This window comes from Coregonus lavaretus (genome assembly GCF_964263955.1).
Source record: "Coregonus lavaretus genome assembly, chromosome: 18".
Classification (NCBI taxonomy): domain Eukaryota; kingdom Metazoa; phylum Chordata; class Actinopteri; order Salmoniformes; family Salmonidae; genus Coregonus; species Coregonus lavaretus.
The window spans coordinates 7,863,910-7,879,631 of NC_140005.1; positions in this window are offsets into that span (position 1 = coordinate 7,863,910).

The window sequence follows — 15,722 nt, forward strand, 5'->3', positions numbered from 1 at the left end:
CCTGAACATATTCTGAAAAAGTCTGAAAACCCACCTCTTCACAAAGTATCTTGATTAATCCCCCCCCCCCCCCGTCTGCTAAATGACACCCGGAGTGTGGGAGACACAGCGGCTGTGCGAAGATACTAGACAGCCAGACATACGGTTGAAAGCGCATGTTATCTTCTACAGTCAAATATTGAGAATACAATCAACTATTAATGTTGGACAAAGGATAATAATCTAACGCTAAGAAATATATGTGCATAAACTTCATTTTGAGTGCTTATCTGGCAATGTGTTTTGACTGAATCATGTCAAACACTTTTGTGAATTTGTTTTTGAATAAAGCAACTTAAGAGTTATAGAAAAATAGTGATCAAAACAGTATGTTTGATCTCTACAAAATATGAACACAAAAATACGTTATTTGAACAGAAATGGTAATAACTTCAATAATTTGTTAAACAAAACAAACGCAGTTAAACGTTTTACATAGGAGTGAGCGAGTACTCCCAATTTGCATTCACCATACTGTACATTCACCTTAGTGTCCGTCGTCAAGTCTTATTTCAATGTGCAAGAAATATATACAGTAAGGCTGGGCCTTGTACACAACTGAAAACATTTTGCAATGGGGGAACGAAAATGCGTGTTTCTTATTGGACCAGGTAATCCCTCCCTGTTTCAGGCTGTTTTAGTCCACCTGGGGCCACCATTCCAGGCCTTGATGACGTTAGAAGTCCTGTTTGAGGGAAATTGTCCTTCAGGCTCAGTTCTAGGATCAGCGCACTCTCCCCAAATCCTAAACGGTAACCGTTAGGGAGGAAAAGGGCAAAACTGACATTTAGATAAGTGCCAATGGGGAACTAGGCAGTGATGGCTGGCTAAAGGCTGCACTTCCTGGCTGTGTTGTGGTGGTGTCAAAGGAGTAGTGGATGCAGCGGTAGATCTCCTCGGCTGTGGCGCGGCTCACACACGCCCCCTTCTGTAGAGCACACGCCCCCTTCTGTAGAGCACACGCCCCCTTCTGTAGAGCACACGCCCCCTTCTGTAGAGCCTCGATGGAGCTACAAGTAGAGGGGAGGGGCTAATTCCACATTATGTTGTTAATACCATAGAAATAGAATCTGGATGGATTAATTATATTTCTATTGTTAACACCAAGTATTGTATTACTTTAGCTAATTCTGTTAGATTTCCTGATGGTGTCCTCATCAATATTCCTCATATTATTGCTATCATCAATTCTGGGGCCCTTTAATGGCTGAAGGATTATCCTGTTGGTTGCATGGGTCTTTCCACTTTAACAAATCGGAATTGAAATGCAATTGGAATGGAAATGGACTGCTGCTTTGACGTGTCAATGCACTGATGTACTAGATATGTGTTTGTATTGTGTGTAACTAAAGGAATGCTGCTTTTCTTGGCCAGGGCTTACTTGAAAAAGAGAGGTCAATCTCAATGTGACTTTTGTTTAATATTTTGTTATCAAATGTATTATAAATGAAAGTTTACAGAGATGCTCAGTTAATTTGACTGCCCCTACCTGTTGACCAGGTGGCCCACCGATCTGAAGCTATGGCACATGTTGAGGGTGTTGACATAGCTGACGCAGGGCAGCGTCCGGTAGAGCAGCAGCATCTGCTGCCTGTGACCTCCAGGGGAACACTGATGACCCTTCCGCTGCTCCACCTGGGCCAGCTCGGCCAGCGGTTGGACACCTGCATGCACCAGGCTGGCCAGTGTGCTGTTACCTTGGGAAGGAACATTTTCAAAACAGGGACAACAACGGTAGATCACAAAATGTTTGTCTGATAGTAGAAAGGCAACGTTGAACCCTGTAAACCCTGTCTGATCTTTCTACTCTTACATTTATTATTTTATACATTCTTGTGAGATGCCAATCAAACAAAAGTGAGCATACTTTAGACATGTAGAAAATCAGGAAGTCAACCCACAGGAAGTATCCCAGCTAACTGGTTCCGTTCAAAAGTGAATGCGTGCCCTCCCTCACCTGGTTTGGTGCGGTCCTTCTCTACGAACGAGCCAGACGCCATCAAAGAGGCCCTGCAGGCTGGTTACTCTCTCCACCAACCGTTTGTGGTTCGCCATCCCGGCCAGCTCCGATTGGCTCTGCCTCGCCACCGCCATGCAGTTACTGACCACGAAGTCGGCGTCATCCAGCGAGCACACATGGACCGAAACGGCGTGGCGCTGACGCAGGCTGGACACCACGTCCACACAGGCTGTGATGCAGCGGCTGTCCACCAGTACAGAGACAAGGCCAGACGGGCCCGATGACGAGGCAGGGGGCTCGCTTAGAGCGGCGGCCTGACAGATGGAGCTCTGGGCCTGGGGTTCTGAGGAGGTGGAGGCAGCCTGGGGAAAGACACAACATAGACATTTAAGGGATAAATCAAATTAATTAGATAGTGTGAAATACTACTACTTCTGAAATCCAGAATCTGGAAGATTCTATTCCATTCTTCTATTGAAAGCTAAGTTTATATGTTGATGTTTATACTGTGTATTGATTCAAACATCTGCTGTTTACAGAAACTAAATATCCCTTGGTAAGTGGTAGTGGAACAGGTTGAGAGCTTCAAGTTCCTTGGTGTCCACATCACCAACGAACTATCATGGTCCAAACACACCAAGACAGTCGTGAAGAGGGCACGACAAAGCCTATTCCCCCTCAGGAGACTGAAAAGATTTGGCATGGGTCCTCAGATCCTTAAAAAGTTATACAGCTGCACCATCGAGAGCATCCTGACTGCAAGGCACTACAGAGGGTAGTGCATACGGCCCAGTACATCACTGGGGCAAAGCTTCCTGCCATCCAGGACCTCTAAACAGGTAGCTTAGTGGTTAAGAGCGTTGTGCCAGTAACCGAAAGGTCGCTGGTTCTAATCCCCGAGCCGACTAGGTGAAAAATCTGTCGATGTGCCCTTGAGCAAGGCACTTAACCCTAATTGCTCCTGTAAGTCGCTCTGGATAAGAGCGTCTGCTAAATGACCAATTTTTTATTTTTTATTTTTTAAACTAGGCGGTGTCAGAGGAAGGCCCTCAAAATTGTCAAAGACTCCAGCCACCCTAGTCATAGACTGTTCTCTCTGCTACCGCACGGCAAGCGGTACCGGAGCGCCAAGTCTAGGTCCAAAAGGCGTCTCAACAGCTTCTACCCCCAAGCCATAAGACTCCTGAACAGCTAATCATGGCTACTCGGACTATTTGCACCCCCACCCCATCTTTTTACGCTGCTGCTACTCTGTTAATTATTTATGCACAGTCACTTTAACTCTACCCACATGTACATATTACCTCAACTACCTCAACTAGCCAGTGCCCCCGCACATTGACTCTGCACCGGTACCCCACTGTATATAGCCTCCCTACTGTTATTTTATTTTACTTCTGCTCTTTTTTTCTCAAAACTTTTTTGTTTGTTGTTTTATTTAAACTTTTGTATTAAGAAATAAATGCATTGTTGGTTAAGGGCTGTAAGTAAGCATTTCATGGTAATGTCTACACCTGTTGTATTCGGCGCATGTGGCAAATAAAATTGGATTTGATTTGATTATGTGATACTAAGTGAATCTATTACCATTTAGTAGCAGCATAGTAATTGGATTAGCATCTGACCTATATCATGTGACCTATATCATCTGAACTATATTATCTGATCTATATCATGTGGGCTATATCATGTGGCCTATATCTGATCAGTACATTACCACATTACCTGTGGCTGTTTACTTGAGGACAACAGAGACTCTGACTGCTTCAAGTCCAGCTCCTCAGACAGGAGGGCCTGCTGCTGGAGCCTCTGGCGACACCTCTCTTTCTGCTGCTCCGCTCTAGGCCCTCTCACAGAGCTCGCCGAGAAGGTCCTGCAGGTTCCATTAGGGCTCTAGGCCCCACCACGGAGCTCGCTGAGAAGGCTCTGGTGGCTCCACTAGGGGGCGCCTGCTGCTGTGGAGCTTTAAACACCCAGTCATTCTGTTGCTGTACCTCAGTCGGCCTGCAGAGGGCAGCAACACCTTCAGCTTTAATGTGGTGAGTCTGAAAGTGTGTGTGTGTGTGTGTGTGTTTGTCATCAGTATGCATGTGTGCGCATGTTATGTGTGTGTCAGTGGAGGCTCCTCAGAGGAGGAAGGGGAGGACAATCCTCAGTGAATTTAATAAAAATTGAAATAGTTATCCTTTTAAGATAAAACTATACTAAATATATTCACGTCACCAAATAATTGATTAAAACACACTGTTTTGCAATGAAGATTTACAGTAGCCTCAGCAGCACTCTGCAGTGTAGCACCATGGTGTAGCCGGAGGACAGCTAGTTTCCGTCCTCCTCTGGGTACATTGACTTCAATACAAAACCTAGGAGGCTCGTGGTTCTCAACCCTTCCATAGACTTAAACAGTAATTATGACAACTTCCGGAGGACGTCCTCCAACCTATCAGAGCTCTTGCAGCATGAACTGACATGTTATCCACCCAATCAAAGGATCAGAGAATAAATCTAGTACTGAAAGCATAAGCTACAGCTTGCTAGCACTGCAGTGCATAAAATGTGGTGAGTAGTTGACTCAAGGAGAGAAAAAGACAATAGTTGAACAGTTTTGAACAATTTAATTTCTTCCAAAATTAAGGAGAAGAGAAAGAGAGAGAGAAATTTGGTTGTATTTTTTTTTTTTTACTTTCACTTTCACTTAGCTAGCCAATGCAGCTAGGTAGTTTAGCATACTCAAACACCCATCTCAAACAGAGAGGGACGCTATGTTAGCTAGCTGGCTATGGCTATCCAACACTGGAACTCTTCCAAGTCAAGGTAAGCTTTAGGTTTTAGTAATTTATTGCCACCGGGGCCCGCCGGTGTAACTGCTAAACTGCTTTCTGATTGTAGACTGTACTGCATGACTGTAGAGGGTTTACTAACGCGTTAGTTTTAGTAGTTCTAGTTGACTATTACATCACAACGATGTAGGCTGTGTGTCGCGGTTAGCGGTCATGATATGAAGGTTTGGCTTGGAAAGTTTTTTTTGGCCTGGTCACAGACAGCTGATGTGTTGTCCACTGAAGTCAGGGGTGTATTCATTCCACCGATTCTGTTGAAAAACGTTTCTTAAACTGAACGAAACGGGGATAAACATACCTGACTTTGTCCAACAGAAACTCTAATTTGCAACTGTTGGACTAATGATTACACCCTAGATCAGCTAGATGCAGGCAAGAGTGTGCAAGGCAGTATTGAATGTGTCAATGTCTGTCACCTTGATTACTCAAAATTCAACCTGTGCATCTACATTGTAAACTTTGATTCGTAGGCTAGGTTGTAGCAACCTCATGATGGGTACAGGGAAAATTAGAGTATCATGTAGTAGCTTAATCCTATCGATGTTACATTGAGCTGGGTGAATGGGATATGAATGACAGTCATACAATATGCTGTAATAGAAATAAGGCCATGCTCATAAAAAACAAAAACATAATCCTCCTTCATCTTAAACGGCACTGACTGCCACTTGTGTGTGTGTGTATATGTGTGTGTGTGTGTGTGTGTGTGTGTGTGTGTGTGTGTGTGTGTGGTTGTCAGTGTAAGTATGTGTGTGTGTATGGATAGAGCCCAGTGTGTGTGCATAGAGTCAAGAGAGGGTCAGCAGTGTGGTTCAGCAATATTATGTCTCTTCACAACTGTGTGGATGTGTGTGGACCATGTTAACTCCTTAGTGATGTGGACTAGTGATTCGCGGGTTGACTCATAACCCGCAGTCCCCGCGGTTATATCTGCAGGGTGGGCGGGTTTAAGGTCATGAAATATTGTGTGGATGAAGGGCGGGTGGGTGGCGGGTTGAATAAAGAGAAAACAACACCTTAAAAAATCCATAAATGTATAATTATTGTGCGATTTATATCTAAAGGCTACTTTGAGGTTTTTCTTTCATTCTTTTAGGCTATCTGACATTAATGTATAGGCCTAAGCTTTAGGGCCTAACTGTACGCGCGCCAAATAGCCTACAGTACATGTCAACCGCCAAATGCTTTTGGGAAAGGGCAGAAAAACTTAACATTAATCCACGGAGACAAAAATGACAATGTCAGAGTTTAATTCAAGAGGAGAAAAGCTACGAAATGGAGCGTTGAAAAATAAAGTGAAGGGTGGGCCAGAAAAGTAATGTTTGGGAAAGATTTGGTGATGATTGTGAGGCGCTATACAAATTATACAGTCACAATATAGGGACTTCGAACAGGCCTATGGCACGTGAAGGGAACTGTAGCCTACCGTTTAGATGGGTTAAATGGAAACTGAAGTCTGGACACTGACTGTAGATCTATAACCTCTCACAGAGCCTTCATATGAACTGCCGCAGAATAAAGCATTTCTTGCAGGAAAATGATACACCAAATGTAGTCCACATTTTGACTCGGGAACAGGAATAGAGAATAGGCTTGGGCGATACCGTTTATACCGTATACCGAAGGCATGATTTTCAATACCGTTTAAAATAAAATAAACACATATATATATATATATATAATTCTTTTTAAATAGCACCCCTTGTGTGCGCATTCCGTAATACTGTATAGCCTGGTAGGTACAGAAATAGTATTAAAATCTGGATACCGTCCAACCCGAGAGGAAATATGATTTATTTCTTTCAGCATTTTGAGAGAATGCTAGGTGCTATCTTTATCAGCATCATAAAAGCTGATAGTATTTCAACCACATAAAATATGCATCCAAGCCGAACTGAAATCGTATCAGAAATATTTTGGGTTGTTTTCACAGCTTTCTGTTTCAACCGGTCAAACTGACATTTTGCACAGAAAATCTTTTGCACAGTTATTGCATTGTGGACACAGAGGAACTTGATCTCTCGACCCATTCCCCTACAGCCCCATCAATGTGGCTCCTTTGTCTTTGTGGATCTTTGATCAGCTCCATTGAAAGTGCGTCTTAGTCAAGGACAAGTTTAACCTCTGTCAGGGGAACTGGCCCTAAGATTCTCAGGAATCAATAAAATCCTGATAAACAACTTTACCTGAGAGAATATGTCCATGTTGTGGTTTTGCTTGTAAACCATTTTGAAAATGCCAGCCACAGCATGGCTTCTCACGACTTTAGGTAAACCCCCTGCACCTTTGAACCTGTCACACAGGGAGATACAATGAGTGTGTGTGGTGCGTGTGTGTGTGTCATTCATACCCAAGCCTCTTGAGCCAGCAGTAGTTCCCTTTGACAAAATGCTTGTGTGCTGGGTCATGTTAAGGCCAAAAAAAAACCCCGAAACAAAACATATCAATACGTTGTGCAACAGAAAATAAGGTTGGAGAGGTTAGAGCTGAGGGCCACCATACTACGACGTCAACAAACAGAGAAGGTAGCCGAGCAGGAACAGAGGCATTCCGGAAGTCATCATTGGACATTGCCTCCCCCTCGCTGTCATCGTCAAAGCCATATTAACTTTAATATGACGGTCGTGAAGAACAGTGTTCAACAGTCACTGTAACGACTGTTTGATGCTAGCTTTCACTGAAGTTAGTAAAAGAGAATTGAGGTATGAAAGTTCACACACCCTATTCTGAGATGAAGAGAACCACACACAGCTGCTAAAATGGACATGCTTGATAACCATGGTGATAGCAGTTACAGTAATTATCTTACAATGCGTGCAGTGGTGGAAAAAGTACCCAATTATCATACTTGAGTAAACATAAAGATACCTTAACAGAAAATTACTCAAGTAAAAGTGAAAGTCACCCAGTAAAATACTACTTGAGTAAAAGTCTAAAAGTATTTGGTTTTAAATATACTTAAGTATCAAAAGAAAATGTATAAATAATTTCAAATTCCTTATATTAAGCAAACCAGACGGCACAATGTGTTTTCTTAATTTACAGATAGCCAGTGACACACACCAACACTCAGGCATAATTTACAAACGAAGCATTTGTGTTTAGTGAGTCCGCCAGATCAGAGGCAGTAGAGATGACCAGGGATGTTCTCTTGATAAGTGTGTGAATTGGACCATTTCCCTGTCCTGCCAAGCATTCAAAATGTAACCAGTACTTTTGGGTGTCAGGGAAAATGTATGGAGTAAATGTATGGAGTAAAAAGTACATTATCTTATTTCGGAATGTAGTGAAGTAAAAGTAAAAGTAGTCAAAAATATGAATAGTAAAGTACAGATACAAGTAATTTTACTTTACACCACTGAATGCGTACCATGGTATGCTTTGGCTTCCTGGTAACTTCTACAGGAGAATCGACTTCACTGAGGAGCATTGATTGGGAGAGGAAATATAACTAACAATGAATCAACAGAATCATTATCATCATTTGAATAGATGTTTAACTTGGGTACCACAAGGGATGTTCTCTCAAACAAAGAACACTTTTTCAGACCCTTTTTCATCATTGGTATTCTACATAAGATACAAAGTCTAAATCTTTAGTTAGAAGACCACAAGACCATTCTGAACCCTTAAGCACTTTCCACAAGTTTTCTTTGTCTTGGGGAAGGCCATGTACGCAACTGTGTGAGTCTTGTTTGTCAAAAATCAAACGCAGCTGGTTCAGACAGGAAAACTGAGTGATGCATCAGTTGATAGCATCAGTTGATATTGTACCAGTTAGATAATCACTCAACGTTAATATGGTGGTCTATTTAGTCCACCAGGTTCTGCACAACACTTCTCTGATGGTTGCCGCGAGCAACCTATGCCCTGGTGTTCTTGATGACATGCTATTGCTGTAACGTGTTACTCGCCATGCATGTCTGTTTTCTGCTTTCCCATCAGCCACCTGTTTGGTCCTGTGTTTTCGTTCCTACAGGGGGATTGGTATAGCATACTTTGCTCTCTGCCATTCAGAGAATAATAATGCCATTCATTATTATTATCTTAACATGATGCATGCTCTGGCAGTGAGCTACCCCGAAGGAGCAGAGCCTAACTCCAAGACATGGATTGTAATCGTTCTAATAGCAATAGATAAACACATGGCTTTCCTGTCTGAACTTAAGGTGTCTCAGAGAAAACAGGTGCTGTCCTAAAAGAGGCCAGTCTGAACGGGAAATGCAAATAAAATAGAAATTATACAAGCAGTCTGCTTATATAGAGACATATTACACCTGAATATTCTGACTCAGTACGGTATCATTACAATTATATTGAGCACTTCTTAAATTGGGCACATATTGTCTACATCCATGGCAAATAAAGATGTGGAAAAAAACAAGAGGCTGGAAATAAGATGTGGTAGGTTTTTAAAATAACAAAGGTTGATTGTACATTTGTGATGGTAGTGCAGCTACATGTACATAAGTTAGAAAATAAACATGAACACCATTACAGGACTGCAATTAGAGACCTGAGCCAGTAGCAGTCCCAGACTGGGGACAACATATGCTAATTCTAATACGCACGCCTGAAGCAGATGTGTAGGTCAGCTAATCAGAGCACCTGCTAATTCTAATACGCACGCCTGAAGCAGATGTGTAGGTCAGCTAATCAGAGCACCTGCTAATTCTAATACACACGCCTGAAGCAGATGTGTAGGTCAGCTAATCAGAGCACCTGCTAATTCTAATACACACGCCTGAAGCAGATGTGTAGGTCAGCTAATCAGAGCACCTGCTAATTACTTGAGCAGGTACAGTTGAAGTCGGAAGTTTACATACACTTAGGTTGGACTCATTAAAACTCGTTTTTTCAACCACTCCACAAATTTCTTGCTAACAAACTATAGTTTTGGCAAGTCGGTTAGGACATCTACTTTGTGCATGACACAAGTAATTTTTCCAACAATTGTTTACAGATAGATTATTTCACTTATAATTCACTGTATCACAATTCCAGTGGGTCAGTAGTTTACATACACTGAGTTGACTGTGCCTTTAAAGAGCTTGGAAAATTCCAGAAAATTATGTCATGGCTTTAGAAGCTTCTGATAGGCTAATTGACATCTTCTGATAGGCTAATTGACCTCCACAAGTCTGTTTCATCCTTGGGAGCAATTTCCAAATGCCTGAAGGTACCACGTTCATCTGTACAAACAATAGTATGCAAGTATAAACACCATGGGACCACGCAGCCGTCATACCGCTCAGGAAGGAGACGCGTTCTGTCTCCTAGAGATGAACGTACTTTGGTGCAAAAAGTGCAAATCAATCCCAGAACAACAGCAAAGGACCTTGTGAAGATGCTGGAGGAAACCGTTCCAAAGTATCTATATCCACAGTAAAACGAGTCCTATATCGACATAACCTGAAAGGCCGCTCAGCAAGGAAGAAGCCACTTCTCCAAAACCGCCATAAAAAAGCCACACTACGGTTTTCAACTGCACATGGGGACAAAGATCGTACTTTTTGGAGAAATGTCCTCCGGTCTGATTAAACAAAAATAGAACTGTTTGGCCATAATGACCATCGTTATGTTTGGAGAAAAAAGGGGGTATGCTTGCAAGCCAAAGAACACCAGCCCAACCGTGAAGCACGGGGGTGGCAGCATCATGCTGTGGGGGTGCTTTGCTGCAGGAGGGACTGGTGTACTTCACAAAATAGATGGCATCATGAGGAAGGAAAATTATGTGGATATATTGAAGCAACATCTCAAGACATCAGTCAGGAAGTTAAAGCTTGGTCGCAAATGGGTCTTCCAAATGGACAATGACCCCAAGCATACTTCCAAAGTTGTGGCAAAATGGCTTAAGGACAACAGTCAAGGTATTGGAGTGGCCATCACAAAGCCCTGACCTCAATCCTATAGAACATTTGTGAGAGGAACTGAAAAAGCTTGTGCGAGCAAGGAGGCCTACAAACCTGACTCAGTTACACCAGCTCTGTCAGAAGGAATGGGCCAAAATTCACCCAACTTATTGTGTGAAGCTTGTGGAAGGCTACCCGAAATGTTTGACCCAAGTTAAACAATTTAAAGGCAATGCTACCAAATACTAATTGAGTGTATGTAAACTTCTGACCCACTGGGAATGTGATGAAATAAATAAAAGCTTAAATAAATCATTTTCTCTACTATTATTCTGACATTTCACATTCTTAAAGTAAAGTGGTGATCCTAACTGACCCAAGACAGGGAATTGTTACTAGGATTAAATGTCAGGAATTGTGAAAAAACTGAGTTTAAATGTATTTGGCTGGTATGTAAACTTCCGACTTCAACTGTATATACAGTTGCGGCCAAATATATTGGCACCCTTGCACTTTTCTTAAATAATTCCCTAAGGAGACCAAAATAAATTGTTATTGGATTTACAACATTGCAGAACCATATATATATATTTAAGTTTACAATTTTAATTCAGAAAATAAAGACAAAGGGCAAGGACAGAATTATTGGCACCCCAGAGCTTGTACTTGGTTGCACAGCCTTTGCCCAAGAGAACTGCCAACAAATGCTTTCTTGTAGCCATCAATGAGCTTGCTGGATCTTTCTACTGGCAATTCGGCCCACTCTTCAGGAGCAAACTGCTCTAATTATTCAATGTTTGAGGGGTGCCCTCCACAAACTGCTTTTTTCAGATCTTGCCATAGGTTATGGATGTGATTCAGATCTCGACTCTTCACTGGCCACTCCAGAACTGTCCAGTGTTTCTTCTTGAACCATTCCTGGGGTGCTTTTTATGTGTGTTTGGAGTTATTGTCCTACTGGAAGACCCACAACCTTCTGTTGATTTCATTATGTCTTGCACACATTCAAGGCCCCAAGTACCAGAGGCAGCAATGCAACCCCACAACATTATCAATCCTCCCACATAATTGATTGTAGGGAGGGTGTTATTTTATTTTAACGCTTAATTTGATCATTGGTAAACATAGGAAGACCCCACTGCTGAAGGAGACACATGAAAGCCTGAATGACTTCTCAAAAACCCACCTAAACAAGCCTAAATCCTGTGGGAAATGTTCTGTGGACCAATGAAACAAAATGAGAGCTCTTTGGCAATACATATCAGCGCTGTGTTTACTGACGACCAAATGAAGCATTAAATGAAAAGGAAAACCCTCCCTACAATCAAAGATGGGAGAGGTTTGATAATGCTGTAGGGTAGCTTTGCTGCCTCTGGTATTGGGGGGTCTTGAATGTGCGCAAGGCATCATGAAAACAGCAGATGATCATGTGTTTTGTAGACCAATGTTCAACCCAGTGTCTAAAAACTGGCTCTCCATTGAAGTTTGGAGGAACGGTTAAGAAGAGATGCTGGACTGTTCTGAAGTGGCCAGCGAAGAGTCCAGATCTGAATAACATCCAAAAACCTACGGCGAGATCTGAACACAGCAGTTGGTGGAGGGCACCCCTGAAATATTGATGAATTAGAGCAGTTTTCTGCTGAAAAGTGGGCCAAATTGTCAGTACAAAGGTGCAGCAAGCTCATTGATGGCTACAAGAAGCAGTGGCTGCAGTTATCTTGGCCAAAAGCTGTGCAACCAAGTACTAGCTCTGGGGTGACAATAATTTTGTCTTTATTTTCTAAATTAAAATTGTAAACTTAAGTTTACAAAAATAAAAATGGTTCTGCAATTTCAACTTATTTTATAAGAAATAGGAACTTTATTTAACAAAAGTGCCAATTTATTTGCCCGCAACTGTATATATACAGTGAGGGAAAAAAGTATTTGATCCCCTGCTGATTTTGTACGTTTGCCCACTGACAAAGAAATGATCAGTCTATAATTTTAATGGAAGGTTTATTTGAACAGTGAGAGACCTACAGTTCAGAGTCTTCCTCTGACTTGGGCTCACATTCAGCAGTTGAGGCCAACTGGTTGAGATAGATCTGTTCTGCAGCAGCAATGCAGCGTGCTGGTTCGCTAACCAAACCCTTCTCCTTGGTTGGGGATTGGACCTCTGAGCTGTCACTCTCATCGTTGAGCATTATAAAGTCACAATCCATCTCCATGATTGGCTGGTCACTGGTGGAGGGGCGTGGTGCTTTCACCCAGTCAGATAAAAACAAAAATGGCATCAATCAACCTATCAAGATTATTTCAAATTTATTCAGAAAAAGGTTTGGTCGTAGTCTGGACAACTTCTATAGATGTTGCACAAGCTATTGTATCATAATGAAAGTTACTGACCTAACACTTCCTTGGTATGACACATGAAGGTAGCCTATCGGTTAAGAGCATTGGGCCAATAACCTAAAGGTCGCTGGTTTGAATCCCCGAGCCGGCAAGGTGGAAAAATCTGCCGTTCTGCCCTTGAGCGAGGCCGTTAACCCCCAACAACAACTGGGTGCCGATGGCGTGGATGTTGATTAAGGCAGCCCCCCGCACCTCTCTGATTCAGAGGGTTTGGGTTGAATGCATTCAGTTGTGCAACTAAAGGGTACCCCCCTTTCCCTCTATATTAACAAAAATACATTTGACACATAAGAGGCTTTGAAAGAGGCCAGATGCCAACCCCACTCAACGCCCACTTTTCAAATCAATGACACCTATCTGACCTGCAAGTCATGCAGACACAGTGGAGCAGCGGGGTGCAAGAGAACTCGAAGCTTGAAGCTGAGGTGTGAGAGAAGGATTAGATGGGGCGTAAAATTATGCCGGCATCTCAGCGAGGGTCCGAGCTAAGAGCGGGAGGAGGAAAGATCAGGGTCCTCAGTGGTCTTATAATAAGGATGTATGATAGATAGATAAATAGATAGATAGAATGGTGTGTCAGGTCAACTGTTTTTAATGTGTACTGTATGATGAGTAGGATGCAGGGATTTTTCTGCCATTGAAACCCTTGGGACTACATCTAATTCCAAATAGTGTAAAAAAATTAAATAATAATAATAACGTTTTATTCATTTGGGCTGGATGGAAAAATGCTTTTAGTGTTATCTTAAACGACTAAAACCAGACATACAGTGGCTTGCGAAAGTATTCACGAAAGTATTTTCTTGCCTTACAACCTGGAATTAAAATGGATTTTTGGGGGGTTTGTATCATTTGATTTACACAACATGCCTACCACTTTGAAGATGCAAAATAATTCTTTTTGTGAAACAAACAAGAAATAAGACAAAAAACTGAAAACTTGAGCGTGCATAACTATTCACCCCCCCAAAGTCAATACTTTGTAGAGCCACCTTTTGCAATTACAGCTGCAAGTCTCTTGGGGTATGTCTCTATAAGCTTGGCACATCTAGCCACTGGGATTTTTGCCCATTCTTCAAGGCAAAACTGCTCCAGCTCCTTCAAGTTGGATGGGTTCCGCTGGTGTACAGCAATCTTTAAGTCATACCACAGATTCTCAATTGGATTGATGTCTGGGCTTTGACTAGACCATTCCATACATTTAAATGTTTCCCCTTAAACCACTCGAGTGTTGCTTTAGCAGTATGCTTAGGGACATTGTCCTGCTGGAAGGTGAACCTCCGTCCCAGTCTCAAATCTCTGGAAGACTGAAACAGGTTTCCCTCAAGAATTTCCCTGTATTTAGCGCCATACATAATTCCTTCAATTCTGACCAGTTTCCCAGTCCCTGCCGATGAAAAACATCCCCACAGCATGATGCTGCCACCACCTTAATTCACTGTGGGGATGGTGTTCTCGGGGTGATGAGAGGTGTTGGGTTTGCGCCAGACATAGCGTTTTCCTTGATGGCCAAAAATATCAATTTTAGTCTCATCTGACCAGAGTACCTTCTTCCATATGTTTGGGGAGTCTCCCACATGCCTTTTGGCGAACACCAAACGTGTTTGCTTATTTTTTTCTTTAAGCAATGGCTTTTTTTCTGGCCACTCTTCCATAAAGCCCAGCTCTGTGGAGTGTACGGCTTAAAGTGGTCCTATGGACAAATACTCCAATCTCCGCTGTGGAGCTTTGCATCTCCTTCAGGGTTATCTTTGGTCTCTTTGTTGCCTCTCTGATTAATGCCCTCCTTGCCTGGTTTGTGAGTTTTGGTGGGCGGCCCTCTCTTGGCAGGTTTGTTGTGGTGCCATATTCTTTCCATTTTTTAATAATGGATTTAATTGTGCTCCGTGGAATGTTCAAAGTTTCTGATATTTTTTTATTACCCAACCCTGATCTGTACTTCTCCACAACTTTGTCCCTGACCTGTTTGGAGAGCTCCTTGGTCTTCATGGTACCGCTTGCTTGGTGGTGCCCCTTGCTTAGTGGTGTTGCTGGGGCCTTTCAGAACAAGTGTATATATACACTGAGATCATGTGACAGATCATGTGACACTTAGATTGCACACAGGTTGACTTTATTTAACTAATTATGTGACTTCTGAAGGTAATTGGTTGCACCAGATCTTATTTCATAGTAAAGGGGGTGAATACATATGCACGCATCACTTTTCTGTTATTTATTTTTTAGCATTTTTTGAAACAAGTTATTTTTTGTGTATTTCCATTACATGATATCCAAATAAATTACACGTTGTGATGCAACAAAATAGGAAAAACACCAAGGGGGATGAATACTTTTGCAAGGTACTGTAATGTATACTGAACAAAAATATGAATGCAACATGCAACAATTTCAAAGATTTTACTGAGATACAGTTCATATAAGGAAATCAGTCAATTGAAATACATTCATTAGGCCCTAATCTATGGATTTCACATGACTGGGAATACAGATATGCATTTTTTGATCACAGACACCAGTCAGTATCTTGTGTGACCACCATTTGCCTCATGCAGCGCGACACATCTCAGCTTCCAGGAATTGTGTACAGATCCTTGCGACATGGGGCCATGCATTATCATGATGAAAAATGAGGTG